This window comes from Pongo pygmaeus, chromosome 8 (genome assembly GCF_028885625.2).
Source record: "Pongo pygmaeus isolate AG05252 chromosome 8, NHGRI_mPonPyg2-v2.0_pri, whole genome shotgun sequence".
NCBI lineage: Eukaryota > Metazoa > Chordata > Mammalia > Primates > Hominidae > Pongo > Pongo pygmaeus.
In genome coordinates this window covers 87540994-87562605 of record NC_072381.2, presented here as the reverse complement: position 1 = coordinate 87562605, position 21612 = coordinate 87540994, and the positions used below count along the sequence as shown (strand labels likewise).

General features: G+C 34.9%; 1 long non-coding RNA gene across 1 annotated transcript in view; it reads right to left on the bottom strand.

Moving 5' to 3' along the window:
• The window catches only part of LOC134740169 (uncharacterized), a 747696-nt gene that overhangs the window by 273061 nt on the left and 453023 nt on the right, over positions 1-21612 (bottom strand). The window contains exon 2 of the long non-coding RNA XR_010127437.1: positions 1201-1276. This is a non-coding gene — a long non-coding RNA (uncharacterized LOC134740169). The remainder of the gene's footprint in view (positions 1-1200; positions 1277-21612) is intronic.

The window sequence follows — 21612 nt, the reverse complement described above, 5'->3', positions numbered from 1 at the left end:
AATGTCTTAGGTACACAGAGAAGGACCTACAGCACTTTTAAAACTCGAGCATATTATTTAAAATACAATTTATTATTACTAAAAGAGAAAGTTATTTCAAATCTTTATTTTTATAAAAACTCCACAAATCCCCCTGCAAAACAGCATTTTATACATTAAAAAGTATAAAATGGTAAAATTATTTTTATTTTTAGTATTTTAACATATTCAGTAGCAAATAGTAGTGAATGCCTACTTTGCCACAGCTTTATGATAAATGGTATTCATATACTTGTGGACTAAAGAGAGTTCTTACATTTTTTCTGGAGCCAGGAGCAAGAGATAAATTAAGCAAGTATGATAAACAGCCATGTGTTTATATACACATAACATATATGTATATCATAAATTGCAAATTACAGTTATATATTTCTTCTTTAATAATATTTGATTTCTTTAAACCTGTTCCAGTTCTGAGTTTTTATTTATAAATTTTATTCATTACTACCTTGATTTCGTAGACATTATTCTATTTCTGTACCTTTTTCCATAAATTTCTATTTCAGATTCTATTTCAATGGATTTAAAATATTATACCACTAAAATATAATTCTCCTCACTTTCATTGAAGCTATTGTTACCCAAATTTTATTTTAATTTCTATTTTGTTACTCCAATGTTATAAAAGCTATTTCTTCCGCCATTGAAGCACAAGCCTCACTTCAGAAACACATAAAAGAAAATTGATTTTCATCCTGAAAATGTCAAACTTCTGCCTATAATACTCAGCTATGGTTTTCTGAAACAACAAAGTTCAAAAAGAGCCATCGACCTGATGGCCCTTTGACACACGATGATGGATGCAATGTGTCTACTACTTTACTGCCAGAATGTTCTCTCCAAGAGAATGAAACAATCAATGAAGAATAATAAATCTAAACTGGGTAGAAGGTTTGCTTGTTTTAAACGTATTAAAAGAGAAACAACGGGTATTTCACTTCTCTAGGGAAAGACTTTTATTTACTATTTGATTAACTATTTTCTCTCCGTCTAGCTTATGTGAATCCAACATAACATATATCTGCTTAAAGACATTGAGCAATGCCTGGAAATTTAACTCCATACACAGTTCTTGAACTTACTGTGAAATATAGATGTAATGTATTGTTATTCTTCAAAGGAGAAGGAAAAAATTATAAAGGAGGATACCACTTTACTCACCCTAGTGTCGTGTCCTTTCGTCAACCTCTAGGTCTGTCAACTTCAACTGTTTCTAGGGAATGATGTTTCCATTTTCCTACAGAATAGAGTTATTGATCAACACCACATCAAAATCAAAGTCGTTACTCTAGTGCAAAACATAGGAGCAATTCATTTTCTTACAGATTATGATTATATTAAGATTTCTCATGCTTAAAATAAATTCTTGCAAATTCTCAAAAGTAAATGAGTAAAAGATTGCAAGAATCTTAAATATAAGTTTAAAAGTGGAAAACTTAAGTCTAATTTAAAACTTAACTCTCAGAATGCATATCTATGCCTCAGGTTATATTCTTTACCCAGGAAATGAAAAACCACTTCCACCTGCATATTTGGTATGACCAGAGTCTGCCATTTCACCAGAGTCTTAACAATGAAGCACTGCATAAATTCTCCTTAAATGACACTTCAAATATATGATGTTTTATGATATGGTGTAGATATTCAGGACAATTAAGGACAATTATATAGATTGAAAGTTACTTTTGATTCCTTAGCATTTTTATTTTATTTTGTTTTGAGACAAGGTATTGCCCTGTTGCCCAGATTGGCACAATCACAGCTCACTGCAGCCTCAACCACCTGGGCTCAAGCTATCCTCCCACCTCAGCCTCCCGAGTAGCTGGGACTACAGATATGTGCCACCATACTCAGGCAATTTTTATATTTTTTGTAGAGTTTTATAGTTTTGCCATGTTGCCCAGGCTTGTCTCAAACTTCTGGACTCAACGTGATTCTCCCACCTTGGCCTCCAATGGTGCTGGGCTTACAGGTGTGAGTCACCCAGCAATACAGCACTTTTGGATTTCAAAATTTTATACTATACCATTATTATTTTATACCAATAATTTTATTATTGCCATAGGGGCACAGTTTTTGTATTTATGCTTTGTCAAAGTATAAATAAATTAATTTTATGATGATGCAATATAAAGTTGAAATTATAAAAGTTGTTAAGAGATTTTAACATTGGTATCATTTCTACTGTGTTTTGATTTCAAAGTTAGAGAACATGTCTTAATTATTCACATCTCTCATGTACATGTCAAGAAATAGGTACAGAAATATGTGGAAATAGCTATATTTTGTTTCAAACACATAAACATGTAGAATATAAAATTGACAGATGCATTTAATTTATGGAAAACAAAACTATGATTTATTTCTTACAACCAAAGTTTGGTTGTGATCTACTGAATAAGTGGAAATAATTAGAAAAAATTATTATTTTACAATGGTTCTAAAGTGAACTACAGTAAATAACATCCTGAAAAAGGAGATGCATATTTATAAAAATCTAGAGCATATAAATTAAAATTTTAAAACACTTTCTTTTCATATATATATATAAAGATCTCTACATAAAATAAAAATTAAAAAATGCATACAAGTCAATTTTTATAACACTTTGGGGATTAATATATACCTATCTTAAAGGAGAAAATAAATAGTACTATATTCAAAATATAAAAACAATAAGCAGTGTATTCAGCAATTTTTCACAATAAAATTTAAGCTTAACAGCAATATGTAAAACATAGCAGCAAATCCTTTCCAGACAAATTATGGATGAGGTGTGATGGGATCTTCTAAATATTTGCCACCACCACCCCATCCCCGACCCCAAGCCCATTGTGTCCCCTTGGTACCATATGAGACAATTTTATACAACTCCAAGGTTCCATAGAACACATTTTGAAAACTCTTGATATAAATCATTTTTAACATTCTTTAATAACAAAAGCTATAAAACGGATATTGCAAAGACTAAGTAAAATTTTCTCAATTTGTTTAATCAACAATAACCACAATAGGAGGAAAGTTTATGCAGTGACCTCCTGACTGGACATCAGCTCTGAGTGTAGCATCAAACACCAGAAATAGCTAGATATTCCCCTAGGGGTTCTGTACATTTGTGAATAGTGCTAAACCTTCAATTAGTCTCATTCTAAGGAAGGCATTTTGCACTGTGCTTTGTGTCGATTTAGTAATACAGTGGGTGGCTTATGATTTCTGAGTCATGATTACACATTTCATAAAATATAGCAGAAATTGTAGATTTATAAATTAACACTTAAAGCATTTAACACCTTCAGGTCAGGGGATAAAAGATGAATGAAAGATTATCTTTTATGATTTCAGTATATGTAATTATGATTATGTAAAAATTAATTTCATGTGATTGTGCACACATTTTATCAATATAGTTCCAAAGATCAAATTATTACTTAAATGCTTACTTTTAAAACATTTCTGTTACTCTAGATTTGGGGAGTTATAAATTAGATCTTAAATAGAGAGTGTAGGATTTCAATTAAATGAATAATTTATGTTTATAAAGATTGGAAAACGGGATAAAAGTCGTATCTTAGAGTGAGTATCAACTCTCTGTGGTATTTCACTTATTGTGAATCTTAATTTTTAAAAACTTGTTTTTCTAGATTGATATTTCAACAGTACCCTTCTAGAGTTCTACACAATACCAAAAATAAACATTTTTTAACTGCTCTCAACTGCTTCAATATTAGCTAGAATAAATAAGAAAAGAAGAGATTCTATTAATTTAAAGCATACAATGTCCCACAGATTGCTTTGGAAATGCATTATATAATGAACCTAAACTAGTGTCAAAATGTAGTCATTGCACAGTGTATATATATTTGAAAATGTCATGTTGTACACAGTAAATACAATTTTATCTGTCAATTAAAAAATCAATTGCTAAGAAATATATTGTTTGCTTTAAAAAATGTGTTATTCATGATTAACCTCTATGTTGTAGTAACACAGTATTTACCCAACAAGATTCATTATTTAACTACATTTCAACTCTTTAAAGGTGTCACTAAATGTGCAACAGCAGAAAGGTTTATGCTGCGATCTAATTGAACACCATTCCACCTTCAACAAAACCTGAATAATCAATTAAAATTTATTAAGGTAAAAGACTTCAGGTTTTATAAAAGGCAGTTTCAGTCTTCATAACCACTATCCACAAAAGGGCGATACTTTGAATTGTGAAGCCATAATTAAACACTACAGAACTACAAATTGATACAAACGTGAAATTATGTCATATATTGCTGTGTAAGTACAAGGGTGGTTGTAGGCATTTATATTACTGACTGCCAATTATCAGAGGTAATTACAATAAACAAAAAACAAATATGCACCTAGGTGTGAAGTGGAAATAGCAAACATTAGTATAATTAATTGAATTTTGAAAATCCTTAAGGATACCAAAATTAATGTGATTTAAATAATAACAAGATTTGCCTTTCCACATAAATAATGTTATTAACCATTAGTAGACATAAAATTCTATGAGTCAAATTCCATAGACTTACTTAAATTTACTGATAGAATAAAGGAAGGAAGGAAGAAGGAAGGAAGGAAAGAAGGAAGGAAGGAAAGAAGGAAGGAAGCACATTAAGTAGGCAGTGAGGGAAGGAGTAGAAGAGAACTTGATGCTTTACAATGTGACAGGAGATTTTTTAATTTGAACCTACTTGAATTTTGAATGTTTTGTTGTTGTTGTTTTGTTTTATTTGTTTTGCTTTTTGGTACAGTGTCTCACTCTGTGACCCAGGCTGAAGTACAGTGGCATGATTATGGCTCACTACAGGCTTGACCTCCTGAGTTCAAGCATTCCTCCTGCCTCAGCCTCCCAGGTAGCTGAGACTACAGATGTATGCCACCATATTGGCTATTTAAAAAAAAAAAATTGCAGAGACAAGTCTTGCTATGTTGGCCAGGCCTGTTTCCAACTCCTTGGCTCAAGTGATCCTCTTGGCTAAGCCTCCCAAAGTGCTATGATTACAGGCATGAGCCACCGTGCCAGCCTTAAAGGTGTCTTAAAGCTGGAGAGATGACAATACCACTACCACCCCCTTTTCTGAATGAAGGAAGAGAGAAAAATGAGCTAAGAAATTTTTAAAAATGTGATTCCTAGTAGCAAGTATATGTACAGGGCACACTGGTAGAAAGCATAATTGATGGCCGGGTGCAGTGGCTCACACCTGTAATTCCAGCACTTTGGGAGGCCAAGGCGGGTGGATCATGAGGTCAGGAGTTCGAGACTAGCCTGACCAACATGGTGAAACCCCGTAACTACTAAAAATACAAAAATTGGCCGGGCATGGTGTCATGCAATTGTAATCTCAGCTACACAGGAGGCTGAGGCAGGAGAATCGCTTGAACCTGGGAGGCGGAGGTTGCAGTGAGCCGAGATTGCACCATTGCACTCCAGCCTGGGCGACACAGGGAGACTCCATCTCAAAAAAAAGAAAAAAGAAAAAGAAAGCATAATTGATTTTTCTCTTAGTATATTTTCTTTTTTGGATTCCAGGATACCTCACTTCCTGATTTATCTCCTACATTTCTGGTTCCTTTTTTGCTGGTCCTTTCTCATTTCTCCATCTCTCAATAACAGAATGCCCTAGGGCACTGACCTTAACTTTCTTCTCATTTCTACATATAATAATTTTCTAGCTGTTTTTATTCAACCTATGGAATTAAACATCATCTAAATCTCAAAAACACCAAAATTAGCATGTCAGTCTACTACCCTCCGGCTTTTTCCTTCACATGTAATTTAAGGTCTGTAGTCATTTCAAAATTAATATGGCCAATGCCAAGCTACTGATTCTTACAGCTCTTCAACTCTTTATAAATAGCAATTCTATTCTTCCACCAGCTTAGGCCTAAATGATGCATTTATACACATGAAGCCTCAAACTTGAAATTCACTATTTCTTGAATCTCTTTCATCCAACATTTCTATGTTCATGATATATTCCCAAAGTCCTAACGACTCATAAATTGTGTTATTATTCTTTTCATCCCTCTAGTAACTTCATTCAGCTTAATAAAATCCCCACTTATTTTAGGCCATGAAAATATAAGGCAGTGGAGGGGATTAAAATTAAAAAAACAACAACGAGATAAAAGAAAAATGAAAAGAAGTTTAAGATAATAAGGAGGGGGCCATCCTACTCTGCTATTTGGCATTTGACTAGGTTGTTTGCCTAATTACACTTTAATTTTCATATTGATATAGTAGGTATTTTGGTATGATTTCTAATATGTCTTTCAGATCTGTGATGCGAGACTACACGATTTTAGGTCAGAAGTTGATACTGACTTCAAGAATTAATATTAGTCATTTGGTAGTAGACTGTTATATGAATAAGGATTTGATTACTGATCTAGAAAAAAAGTGCTATGTTCAAGATATTGAATGTCTAAATAGTAGTGATGTATGCCAAACAATGTTCACATCAGCAGTATATTTAACCAGAAAAGAAAAAAAAAATCAATGCCAAGAAGCTTCTATTAAAAATACCTTCTTCAAACCAATAAATAAGTTCAGAAATATGTTGGATATTACATTTCAAAACTTTTAGAAACAATAACATAAACTCTTCCTGGTTGCTGTGGAATGGATTTTATGACCACTTATCTTTATGTAAATCTAGAGATTTTTCAAAAGATTAAAATATTGTGCTCGCTTTTCTCAACACCATAAATAATATAAAATATAAATTGTCAATTAAAAGAATAAATTTATATTTCATAAAAATGTCAGTATTAATAGGGAACCTTGACTGACAAAAATGAACACCTAAACAGGAAAAGAAACTCTTACTCACTATAATTATTTATTGGTATTATTTCTTAAACCTAAGTACTCCTCTAATCAAAATATTGCAGCTTTTTTTTCCAAGATAAAAGTACAAAAGTGTACAAATAAAGGCATGACCTTTGATTTTTGAATTTTTTTTTCCGTGTAAAAATAGGGCATAATATCCTAGAAACAGTTGCTAAGAGAACAGTGTTTTGTTCAAAACTAAAGTGATTAATATATGACTTTTGAGGAAGCTTACTATTTTGCATAACAAGATGTGCAATGAATGGCCACTTCAGAGCATTTGGATATTATAAATCATTATAACACCATTTTGAAATTTAAAAGGCCTTCTAATACTCAGCATGCTACAATAACTCCATGAAATTATTTTTGGCATACTTTAAGAGTATGCATTTTGTCATTACATTTTCCTGCTGAGAGATTTCACACAGAACACACTATTCTTTAAATTATGTTTTATAGAATATTTATGGTATCATTAGGATGTAACAAAAAAACTAAAAAGTGCCCAAAGGAGAGATGGGGCCGATGTATGTTAAAACAAGGACAAAATTTAAATATATATATCTATTACATATGTATTTATTTTAGATTGTCTGTGCTTCAGAAAGCTGTTATTAGAAAAAGGGCACCATTTTTGAGAGTTGCAAGCACCTTTAGAAGTTCTAAAAGCCTTTTAAATGCAAAGGTCTACAAAAAAGATTTGTTTTATGCAAATTTAAGCAAGTCAGCTGAATCATATTGCAAAGATGAATGGCTGCTTATTTTGATTCAGATTTCAGGTCATTCTTTCACATACAAATAGCCATATAACTGTATTTGACTAATGCTGGGGACATGTATCAATTCTGCAAAAAATTGATTTTGCTTTGTAATTGGCAATTAAAAAAAACACCTTAGAATTCCTTGCTACTTTTTTTTTTTTTTAACCTCCAGGTAACATACTGAATCTTTACATTTAAATTGGCAAAGGTCCAATAAGCACTTAGAGAACTATTTTAAGTCATAGGGAGGGGAAGTGACAAAATAGGAATCCTTTGCTTCTATATTAGAAAGATTGTGTGTGTGTGTGTGTGTGTGTGTGTGTGTGTGTGTGTGTATGTGTATGTGTATGTAGAAGGATGGGGGTTAGGAAGACTGTGCTTATAAACATCTTCTTTAAGATATGTAACAATGTATATGCCCATTCATTGTTTTGCAACCTTCCCTGATTTCACTAATCTCATAGAAAATCATAGTTAATTTCATAGGTAAAAATTAATATGACATTGTTTAATTTGTATTTTTTACATACATGTGTGGTTGAAAGCTTTAATGCATTTGCTCTTCTTAAAATTATCAACTTTCTCAATTTATCCATTTAAAAAATCTATTTTATAACTTTTTAGCATATAAAAAGTTATTAGAGATATTTATTGAGCCAATATTCATGTTGTTTACATTTTTGCTAGATCCCTTTTCTTAGTTTGTAGTATGATTTCATTCTGCAGTATTTGACATAAATGTGAAATGTTTATACATTAAAAATGTATCATTTTTCCTTGCATTTTTTCTTCCCTTAAACTGAAACTACTCCTTAGTACAGATATTTTTATGTTTCATTCATCTATTTTCATATTAGAAAATTTATACCAATATATTTAATGTATATGAAATTGATTTTGATGTACGGTAAGTGTTTATGGGTCCAAATATGAATTACTACCTTTCAAAGCTTTATTATTTCACACTTTATGGTACATTTTGCTGATCCATCATGGAAACAGAAATATTCAATTTTACAGAAATAAGAAGATCTTTGCTATAAAAGTAGAATTATATTCTCAAATCCTTGATAATAGAATACTGTTGTATAACTATTCTTCATTACCATGACATAAAATCGATTTTAAATTGATACATGCTTACTTTTATTTTTTGGAAGGCATCTTTTAGTTTGGAATTTAGATGTGAAAAGTACTACCAATTGAATACTGATGCTAGCAACAGGAGACAGGCAAATTCCCAGGCAGAAAGGACTCAGGGTCCCCACTGAAACCCGAGTCCTTGAAGCCAAGGACAATTTAAAGCCTGAAAACAGAGCTGCCAGTTCTGAAGAGTCCATGACCAGAGTGAGAACTTCTATCCTCATCTTACCCACTCTCTCTAGATTTGTTTGTAATTCAGCTTGGCCGAATTATAACTGCAGGACAGAGAAGCTTGGCCTCCAGAGGAACGTATTTTTATACTGTCCTACAGCTGGACCTTTTCTGTAAACGTGATGGCAAAGGGTCCAAGGTCCCGTATGTGCAGGCTTTCTTTGCCTTGCAGGATATTCCAGACCTTTGCCAATGCTGTAGAATTGATCTAGCCCTCCTAGTGGTCATCTCAGGAGAGGCTGCAAAGGGCAATCTCAAGGGACAAGGGAAGCAAATTCCAGAGGGTGCCTCCAGCAGGCGAGTCCAGTCTCTCTGGTCCTGTTCCTCCTGATCCATCCTATCCTCCCTATCCATGTTCTTTCTTAACTTGTCCCATCCTAGAAATCCTCGTTTTAAGTGGGTCCCAGCCTCACTCATGCCCCTACAAGAGATACCTTGTGAATATGGCCCTATTAAGGTTTAGGTCCCCTTTTCTCTACAAGACTTAAGACAAATTAAGGAGGATCTTGGTAAGTTTTCAGACTACCCTGGCAGGTATATAGCAGCTTTCCAGCATTTAACCCAAGCATTTGAAATCTCCTGGAAGAATGTTATGTTACTTTTGACTACCACTGAGAAGCAGGCTGACTTGCAAACAGCAGAGAAGTTTGGGGATGAGCTTTGTTTTCCACATAGTGCCAAGAAAGGGGAAGAACCTTATCCAATTGGAAAAACAGAAGTATCATTGGAGGACCCTAAATGGGACCCCAATGAAGACACAGGAGAATGAAGAAGGAAGCACTTTCAGATGTGCATAGTGGAGGGCTTATGAAGGACTAACAGCCTCTCTATTACTCCAAACTATCCATGATAGACTAGGGATCAGATGAAAATTCCACTGCCTTCCTGGAAAGGCTCAGAGAGTCCTTGGTAAAGCATGCCACTCTATCTCCTGATTCAATCAAGGTATAACTAATCCTAAAGGATAAGTTTATTATTCAGGCAGAACCTGGTATTAGGAGGAAGCTACAGAAACAGGATATGGGACCAGATAGTACTTTAGAGGTGGCTGAATCACAAGGTCAGGAGTTTGAGACCAGCCTGACCAACATACTGAAACTCCATCTCTACTAAAAATACAAAAATTTCCCAGGCATGGTGGTGTGTGCCTATAATCCCAGGTACTTGGGGGGCTGACACAAAAGAATCGCTTTAACCCGGGAGGCAGAGGTTGCAGTGAGCCAAGATTGCACCACTGCACTCCAGCCTGGGCAACAGAGTGAGACTTTGTCTCAAATAAATAAATGAATAAATAAATAAATAAATAAATAAATAAATGAAAACCTCCTGAAAATGGCCACCTCAGTCTTTTATAATAGGGCTCAGGAGGACACTGAAGAAAGAGAGAGGAGAGAGAAAAAGGCAGAGGCTCTAGTGGCTACGCTGTAGGTTTGCAAATCCCAGAATCCCTGAGATGTACCTCTTAACTGCTATAAGTGTGGCAGCCAGGGCACTATAAGAAGGACCATCCAGGAAACACGGGGAAGCCACCTTTACCCTCTCCAGTCTGCAGTGGGGACCACTGGAGTGTGGACTGTCCCAGGAGATGCAGGTTACCGGGTACAGATAGTCTCCCAAATAGTCAAGCAGGACTGATGGGTCCAAGGCCTCCTCTCTCCAGCTCCGACAACTCAGACCACCATTACCATCCAGGAGCCCAGGGTGATTCTAGAGGTTGAAGGGAGGAAGATAACTTCCTCCTGGATATAGGAGTGGCCATTTCTGTTCTCCTCTCCAATCCAGGCTTCTTCTCCTCCTTCAGTACGACCATGAGAGGTGTCTCAGGATGATACTTTTCCCAACCCCTTAGTTGCAGTTGGGAAAACCTCTTGTTTACTCCTGCCTTTTAAATCATGCCTGAAAACTTAACTCCTCAGCTAGGCAGGGATATTTTAGCTCCTATGGGAACTACCATCCTTATGGTTCCAGAGTATACTCTTTGTCTTCCCCCTGGTGGAGGCTGATATTAACTCAAAAGTTTGGGCAACTCAAGGGAAAATTGTCTGGGCCACAACTGCCATACCTGTCCAGATCCGTTGTAAAGATCCAACCTCTTTTCCTAACCAGAGACAAGATCCCCAAAACCAGAAGCTAGGAAAAAGCTAGAATCCATCATTGATAACTTGATGTTCCAGGGCATCTTCAAACCCTGCAACAACCCTTGTAATGCCCTGATATTGAGGGTACAGAAACCCAATAAGAAATGGAGATGTTCCAGGATCTCCACCTCATTAATGATGTTGTGGTTCTAATCCATCTCGTGGTTCCCAATCCCTATACCCTGCTAACTCAAGTACCTGAGGGTACTAAATTGTTCACGGTCCTGGACCTAAAGGATGCTTTTTTTCTGCATACCACTACACCCTGACTTCCAATATTTCTTTGCATTTGAGGATCCCTGCAACCAGACTACCCAGCTAACTTGGATGGTATTACCACAGAGATTCTAAGACAGGCCCTACCTGTTTGGGCAGGCATTGTCAAGGGATCTCTCTTTATCCACAATTTAAAGTTTTATAATATGTAGATGACATTCTCCATTGTGCCCCAACTGAGGAAATCTCTCAGGAGGGGTATAAGGCTCTCCTTAATTTTCTAGCTAACAGAAGCTATAAGATCTCAAAATTTGAGGCTCGGCTCTATCAGACTTCAGTGAAGTACTTAGGTTTAGTCTTGTCAGAGGGAACCAGGGCATTAGGCAAAGAAAAGATTAAGCTCATGTCCTCCTTTTCCCTCCCCTAAACCTTCAAGCAACTGAGGGGATTCATGGACATTAGAGTATTCTCCAGATTATGGATACCTGGGTATGATGAGATAGCTCATCCCTTTATCACCTAATAAAGGAAGCTCAGGCAGCTAATTTGGGAACCAGAGGCTAAAAGCGTCTTTGACCAATTGAAACAAGCCTTGTCTGAGGCATCAGCCCTTAGTCTTCCCATTGGGAAGCCGTTCAATCTTTATGGATCAGACAGGAAGAGAATGGCCCTGGGAGTTCCTACCCAGGTCCAAGATCCAGTCCAGCAGCCTGTAGGCTATCTAAGCAAGGAGCTTGATTTGGTGGCTAAAGGATGGCCGGCCTGCCTCTGGGCAGTTGCAGTGGTAACTTTGCTGGTGCCAGAGGCTACTAAGTTAACAATGGGCAATAATTTAACTGTTTATACCCTACATAATGTGGCAGGACTGCTGTCTTCCATGGGGAGTCTCCAGCTAACGTACAACCATCTCCTCAAATATCAAGCTCTGCTATTGGAGGGATCTACAGTCCAGTTAAGAATGTGTCACTGTCAAAACTCAGCCACCTTCCTCCCAGAAAAAGCTGGGGAACCTGAACATGACTGCAAACAGATAGTAGTGCAAATCTATGCAGCCAGAGAGAACCTCAAAGAAACTACCTTAGAGAACCCAGAATGGACTCTTTTTACAGATAGATTTTTTTTTATAGAACAAGAGAACCATAAAGCAGGGTTTGCAGTAGTCACCCTGAATGACAAGAAAGAGCACACCTCTTTCTTGGAGCACAAGTGCTCAACTAGTTCAGCTAATTGTCCTCATAAGAACGCTTGAATTAAGCAAAAGCAGTTTACAATTATACTGATTCTAAGTATGTTTTCCTAATCCTCCATGCCCATGCCAATATCTGGAAAGAGAGAGACTTCCTCATAGTTAATTGGCCTCCCTTTAAACACCATCAGGAAATTAACAGACTATTATTCTAGGCTTTCCTTCCATTGGCAGTGGCATTGATACATTGTGAAGGCCACCAAAAATGGATGGATGAAATAGCCAAGGGAAATACATTGGCAGACCAAGCAGCTAAATTGACAGTAAGAATTCCACAGATATCTGACCCACTTGAGGCTTCTAATCTGGGAGGGCTGCATAAGAGAAATAAAACCTCAATATTCTTCTGAGGAAATAGAATAGGCCACCTCTTGGGAATACACCTTTCAGCCCTCAGGATGACTACAATCAGAGTATGGCAAACTTCATCCAGCAGCTTTCAACCAATGGAAAGTTCTTCAAATCCTTCACTAAGCCTTCCACCTAGCAAAGGATTAAACCTATCAATTAGCCCAATGGTTGTTCTCAGGCCTGGGTTGGGAGGGACCTTACAGTGTACTTCTTTCTACTTCTTCAGCAGTGAAGATCACTGGAATGGATTCTTGGATTTATTATACTAGAGTAAAGGCCTGGAGAACTGATGGAATTATCTCTGTTGACCCAGAAGAGCACTCAAAGCACCAATGTAAAGAAATTGGAAACCTCAAGCTAAAGATCATAAGTGTCAATAATTCACCTTTCATGGATATCCTTTATAGTCCTGCCTATGATTGCTGTTCTCACCTTCATTCTGTTCCTCACCATTAGGTGTCTTTGTCAAGGACCTCTAATCCTGAATGCCCATGGGATTATCTACTCCCCTAAACAGCAATCTCTCTTCTAAAATTTAACTGCCCTCCCCCAAATAAGATTTAATTTCTTTCACAAAGGTGAAACTGCTTTGGCCACAACATTGTTTTCAGAATGATTAGTCTATTTTACTTCTTATTTCTGTTATCTCTGGCACAAGATTATTCCCTTTTAGCTCCTTTTTTTATAATACTCATACATGGTTCATGCATACTTAACCTCCTTGTAAAATTTGTTTCTTTCTGGCTAAAGGCCATCAAACTCCAAATGATCATGCAAATGGAGCCTCAGATGATGGCTCCCTTTTTACTGGGGACCCTTAGATAGGCCTCTGAGAGATATCTGACTGCCGTTTTCCCAAAACAATTCCCCCCCGTCAGCAGGAAGCAGTTAGAGCAGTCATTGTCCCTATCCTAATGGAAGTTAGATGCACCTCTTCCGAGGGGAGATTGATAGTGAAAGGATACAGATGAATTCCTAGGCAGGCAGGGTCCCTGCCTAGGACAGGTCCCAACCTTCAAGCCAGGATAGTTTGAAGCCTGAAAACTGAGATGCCAGTTCTGGATAGAGTCCATGACCAGAGTGAGAATTTCTGTCCCAGGTTTACCCACTCTCCCTCAATTTGTTCCTTCTGGATGATACCTTTTAACCAATCTTTTTCCAAGCCTGCTCATGGACAAATCAGCACACACTCCCCCATTCTAAGCCCATTCTAAACCCTGGACTCAGCCACAAAGATAGCTTACCCACTTACAGGTCCCCTCAGAAGCTGAGAGCTTACTTTCTGTCGTTCAATACAATTCTCCTCTGCCTTACTCACTCTCTGGTTTCCACGTACCCTATTCCTCTTGGTTGTAGGACAAGAACCTAGAATTTGCTGAATTGCAGGAGTGAAAGAGCTGTATTGTTTCTGCTTGCTGATCTGCAGGTGGCAGGAGTAAAAGAGCTGTAACACTCCTTCCCACTTGCTGCACAATGGGAGAGAAGAAGCCACTGGGGGACACTCCCTCCTGCTTGCTGAACTACGGGAGTGAAAAAGCTGCAACAGTAGCAGTAAAAATCTCTCAGAAATTCAAAACTGTGCATAGATGGGCCTAAGATACAAAGAATAATAAACACATTTCTATTCTAAGGGAGTTTTTAAATCTAGGAGATAAGTTGGCTCTTGTTCACATATACCTACAATTCAAGCAGAATGGGAAAACTCACCAGAACATTCTGGAAAGCTGAGAAGATTCAGGGAAGGAAGTGGTCAGGAAAAAGTCACAAAATGGCTTTAAATAACTCTGAGAAGTTGGAGAGAGATTTGGCAGATGGTGAAATCCACAAAAGAAGCACAAAGTAAAGAGAGAGAAAATCAGAATAATCAAGTATCAAAAGCCAGGAAAATCTGATAATCTGTAAATAATGTAAGCTGGCTCCAGTTGTACAATTGTAGAAAGTCGGGAACAGGTCACAAAATGACTTCTTACAATACCTAAAGACCCTGGATTCTATACCTTTGAGATGGAAAGTTTTAATTTTATTGCTTCTAATCAGAGACCGTTTCACCAGTATGTGCTTTAGATAAGTTAAGGTAGAATCAAATTTATTATAAAAGGGGAAATAGTTAAGAAGCTATTGTATTAATTCACTCATCTATTCACTTGTCCATCTAGTCCATCTATTCAACAGTGATTTATGAAGTGCCTGCTATGAATCAGGCATTGTCCTGAGTTATGCACCACAGAAAGGCATAGAGTGCAATAACTCAGGTAAGATTAAGGTCATAAATTAGATGATAGTATGTCTTTCTAATATGACAAAAACACAGAAACTATAAAATAATAGATTGTAAATTTGTTTGCATATTTACACATTTGCCTTCATGGCAAAAATGTCATGAAATTAAATCAAATGTAATTTTGGGGAAAACAAAACTCACATTTCAGTTGCAGATGCCTGTCTCCAACACTTCCAGCTACCTTTCTAAAAGTGTTTGTTTTGAGTTAACACTTATATGGCACTCTTTCTGTTCTATGTTTATTTTATTTTAGCCCAGTTGGAATAAAAATACCTTGGCTGTCATGTTCCTAGAGGGGGAAAACTCAGAGAAAAAACATATTTTTTTAATACTAAAAGATATGGCTTTGAACAGATTATTCCAGGGGCTATGACAGAGACCTAGATGATTAGGAATTGGGACTTACTTTAGATAGCGTGGAAAAGAAGAGTAGTTCTGGCAAGGTGATATTTAAAATGAGGCCTAAAATATGTGAAGAGAATAGAAGTCTGAGGGAAAAATCATTTCAGGTGGCAAGAATAAAGCAAGTAAAAGCCATGCTGGGAAAATGAACAAATAAAGCCTGATATTCGTGATTTATAATTCTTTAGGCTTTGGGCTTTGGCCAGCATATTATAATTATTGTTTTGCCTTTTTCTTAAGGGAAAAAGTTTTAAGTATTTGGTTAAACATACTCTTTTGCTTATGATCATTAAACAAATGGGTTTCCAAAGTAATGAGCTCTACTAAAATTTTGTATTGAATTTGAACTTTTGTGTTAAAATATACTAATTAATGTTTCTATTGTGATGATACATTGGGTCTAAGTTTTCCCATTAGGATAAAATTGGCACCTTGATCCACAATTATGCCAGGTAGTACATCATCTTCATTTAAGTAGATATTTAATCTGTTTCATTGTTAGTTTTTAAGGACTATTTTAAATTTATTGACGATAATTTTCTAAGAGTGTCAACATTTTTAAAGATCTTGAACTGTTTAAAAAAGAAGGCTAACATTGGAGGACCCTACACCAATTCAAAATCATTTTGTGTATAAATGCATATATTATATGCACTTCTATGTTAAACTAAAAAGAGGCCTAATGAGATGTAGATTAAAAATGATTTTCTGATTTTTAAAAGCTGAATATTCCTTTAAAGCCTTGTTCTTGTGTACTAAAATAATTTTTAATACAGAGGTATTTAAGTAGGATTTTATAAATTCAAAATGTTAGATGTCTCAGAAGAAAATTTGGGGAATACTGTTTTATTAGTGTTATCGACCTATCCCCCACACTTTACTAGACTTAAATCTCTATAATCTAATTTTCTGTATCAAGATTGTCCTTCTTCAGAAGTTTTGGTGATTGAGGAGAAGATCCAGGGTGTCAACATGATGAACCGTGTCTTGTTCTCAGCAAACATAATAAAAGAGAACTTAGTAATATATAATACAATCTGGGAGAAAACAAGATTCTTGGCACTGACGTTTTCTAGCATGAGGATACTTATTTTACATGCAGGCTTCAGGGAGGTATATGGGAAAGTTAGTAACTGTGCCATGTGAGATATTTTCTCTTTAGATATTTGGAAACAAAACCAAAAGGACACCAACAAGTGAATAAAAATAACTACAAAAAATTAAACCTGACTTCAAAGTATAAAATTACTCTTCTATCCTACTTTTCTTTATCTACCATTAATACACAGACTTTCTCTTACCACCTAAACAAACACATATGTGCATGCACACACACACTTGCACTTGCTCATGAATACAACATATCATAGTGGTTAATAACACAAACTCTAAAATCATTCCACCTGGAATTAAGTCTTGGCTTTGTCACTGATCGCTGTCAACTTGGACAGGTTACTTTATCTATCAGTCCTTACTTTCCTCATCCATAAGCAGATCTATAAAGCATATTCTAGCCTATGTTGTTAGAGTAAATGAATTGGTATATGCAAATTACCTAGACCAGTGACTATCAAACAGTAAGTAATACATAAGTACAGATGGTATGTATGATGTAAGTGTTAAATGACATCATTACCATGATTACTGTTTTAATGCATAGCAGCACAAAGTCTGTGGAAAGAAAATAGGAGGAAAACTGTGGGATTTCATTAGGAGGAAAGAAATGATGTACTTTTAGTTCCGAGAAATGACTTGTGTTCAGTCAAGTTAGGAAATCATTTAGCAAGACCTTGTGACAAAGCAGACAAAGTGAGAAAGAAACTGAAGGACATTTAAATTTTTGTGATTTTAAAAGCAAAGTGAGCCAATGGTCTGTATCCAATCCAGGTGGGCAGAAACTGTGCAGCCCAGATAGAAACATATAGCACTACCCTTGGTAGCTCTAAATATGGACTCCTTCCTTATGGCTTCACATCTATATTCTCATCTGATGCCCAAATCCATTATGAGATATAGATATGGTATGTATTTGTATTATTATTGTACAGAGGAAGCAGTTGATTTTGAAAAAGTTGTTACTTATCTAATGTCAAAATCTATTCAGTTTTAGAAATAGAATTTGAACCTACTTCTCAGTATCATATATTTTGCATTATACCATTTGTCCTTATGAATGTCTCATTTTAGAAATATTGTCAAGTGTTTTAAGGAATAGTAATATCACCATCATTAAGAATATGTCCTGATATAAAAACATAGTAGCTATTTCCACATCTTGATACATATTGTAAAGTATCATTGATGAAATAAAAAATCTGAGATAAGTTCCAGAACTATTCCTGAAATATGTACACAATGTGGCTTTTAAGAAAAGCGCTCTATGCACCCAATAAATTAACCCAAAACAAGCTGGTTTTCATGGTGCACACCTGTAATCTTAGCTATACAGGAGGATTGCTTGAGACCAGGAGTTCAAGACTAGCCTGGGAAACATTGTGAGACCCTGTCTCAAAATAATGTAAAATGAAATAACCAAAAACAAGAAAAAAATTAAACTCAAAAACTAAAACTGCTTACATTGTTTTTTCAGAGGAAAGGAGGGGTAACAACATTGAAACCTGTTTTTTTTTTCTAATTGAAAAAAAATGGTTTATGCTATCAAATGAATGCCTCCAGTAGAATGTAATTTGGTTAAGACATTATTGGTAATGCTGTACATGGGATGACCACACGTTTTGTTTGTCCTGGACAGTACTAGTTTATCCCTATTTTCCTTGCATCACTTCTGTTAGCCTTTGTCTCAGATTTTTCAATTAAAAATTATTATTAATGATTACATTTAAAAAGGTTAGGGTTATTTTGATAATCCTCACTTCGTGCTTCTAGCTGTGAAAATATAAATGGATTGAGAACAGCATTCATAATTTCACACACGGTCAAGTAAGCTATCAGGTTTACCTCTCTTTTTCTGATGCTTTCCAGAAGCTGTATAACTCTTGGTAATATTTTACAGACAGTGTATGTGACCCTGCATGGTAAAAGGCAGTGGTGGGAGAAGTATTCAGAGCTGGTAACTAAGGTCTCAACTTGGCCCTCCACCTAGATGTGGGTTTATGCATCCTCAGCTTGTGAAATGCTTAAAACCACAAAGCACTGGTGGTAGCTGGGGAGGTTGGTGGAACAATGAGACAATTATAGTTTTGGCGCATGTGAAATAACTACAGGAAATACGGACTCAGCCGTACTGCCATAGAGAATATAGAGAGTGGTGTGAGGACTCACTACAAAGGACTTGTCATTTATTGTTTGGTGAAAATCTATACTGTTCAAGTATTTACTATTTTAGTGCTTCTTTATTTTTAAGCCATAAACTCCATCTGCAACAACAAACAGTGTCACTCCTCAAAAATGCATTTATAAAAAAAAATTAAGAAATAAATTTCCATTTCTCAAGAAAGCTGATGAATAATATGTTACTTGTACACAATGTCTGTTGACATTTACGATACTTATCACTCACATGGAAAGTGGAAGAAAAAGACAAAATTGCTCAAGAAGCAATACCATCAATTTTATAAATAAGTAGCTATATTAAGACAGTGCTCTAAAATAAAGATTTAACACATACAGCTGTAGAGGCTATATTTTCATAGCATTTGGGAAGCATGATATTTTATTTAAATCAAATGACTTTTCTCAAAATTAAAGTTGATCTTTTTTATTCTAAGCTTATACATGCACACAAAGTTAAGCCATGGATATCAGTTCCATTAATACATAAGAATTTCAAAATTGTCAAATATTGCCACATTTATCAAATAATGCCAAACAGAAAACAAGTTAAACTAATTTTAATAATGGATTGATTATTTCATGGAATTCAGAAATCAAAGTAAACATTTTAGAAGTTCTTTCAGTTGGATGTGAAAAATCTACCATTATTAAGAATTCAAATAGAAAGTCAGTTAAGTAATCCACTATTTAAGGTAAAATAATTTGCTTTTGTGGCAATAATATTAAAAACATTTTTGAAGCACAGGGTCATAGTGAAAACAATGTTTAACCACATTAAGAAACCAATAAACTGAAATTTTATTTGGAATTTAACAGAAACTGTTTTATAAACCTAAAATATATTTCTATACCCAGAGATACAGGTCACTAAAGATCTGAGACAAAACAAATGTTTAGGTGGTATACACTTTGTCTATTTGTAGCTCATCATCTATCAGACGTTAGAAATATTTGAGGCTTTAATGACCTAGTTTGTAAATCAAGTTGCATGTCTTAAAACGTTATTGAAACTTTCTATAAACTAGGCCTCTTAAATTTGCTTAAATTTTGTATTAAAAATCAGCTCAGAATCTTTATTAAAAGACTTTGATGAGTGCAACATCAAATAAGTAATCTTTTGAAGCTTCTAGTAAGTTTTAGTTATCAGGAATAAAGATTGCTAGGAGGAAGAGAAATATCAGTGTAGCTCTACAAAAATATGAGGGGTTGAGCAAGTTAAAAATAAAAGTCATTGAGTAAGACTTTATTCCCAAATTCTATAAATTTTCTTTGGAATATTATGTGGAAAGAATCATTTGACAGGGCTTCTATTTTTATTTGGATACAGTGTTTTGTTTTCTGTGCATGAACAGAAAACCTTGACAAGTTTTCTCAGTTTTGCAGCCTCGAACGTTGACAAAACATTCAAAACAATCACAAATGAAGGTAATATATACTGAGTTTTGTTATATGAAAATATTTGTCATAAAGAGGCCCTCTGCATGGAGGAAAAGAACAGTACCTGTAAAACTGTTTGGACTGAAATATTTATACATTTGAATATTTACATATTTCAATACAAAAATAGAAATAGTTACGCATTTCAATATGAAAAAAATAATACTGTGTATCCTCTATGTATTAGTATTTGTTTGGGACTTGGAAATTATCAAAAGGATTTTCTCCCTCAGAAACAAATGATCTACAGAGAAAAGTCATCAAGGATGTCAACAATTTCATTTTTATTAATCATAAAACAAATGTTAGAAGACTGAAGCCTATTTGAGTAAATAAATTAAAATTTATAAGACTATATTGAAAAAATACATTATTTGAATAAACATAATACAAATGATTTTAGTCATACAAAGAAAGAATGGATTAAAGTACATGAAAATCCACTGGCTAATTATTAATTATTCTGCTCTATGTTTTTTATTTTTAGTTGAACAATATTTAAAAAAAAAACTTTTTGCTTTGTGTATGAGACATTTTTCTTCGTATTTTAAAAAAAAAAATTGAACTTTTTAAAACAGCCTAAAAGAAGATTTCAAGATCTGCCACTATAATAAAATCAAATATAATTAATAAATATATATATAAACAATAATTTTAATAGTTTGCCTACTGTCTTTCGCTCATAGATGTATCCTGGTTTGGACAAACTATTAGGTGCTTGCTTTAACTTTAAATTAGTCAATCAGTTGGCAGAATAGACAACTAATATAAGACTACCAGAAGTGTAGTCTGCTTTCACAGCTGCTAGTAAACATTTTCCTAAAAATTTTTATTTAGAAAAAACTTAAATTTTTACAAAAATCTATAAATTTTAGATTTGTGCCATGCACAACCATGTACATTTACATAGAATTACCAGTCTTTAACAGTTTACCACATACTCTTCTCTCTGTATGTGTGTGTGTGTGTGTGTATATATATATTTTTTTCCTGAACAATTTGCTAGTAAGTTGCTGATATTGTAGCACTTCAATAAATTAGACTCATCAGATACTGTTTAATGCTTCAGTACTTAGTTGGTAAAATTTAAATTCACCAAGCTTATATTTTGGTATAGAGTTATGAAAGTCATTCTTTATATCAGTATAGTGTGGGAAGACAATAAAAATAAAAGGTAATTCTCAGCATTGAATGAATAAATAACATAATCATTTTAAGCA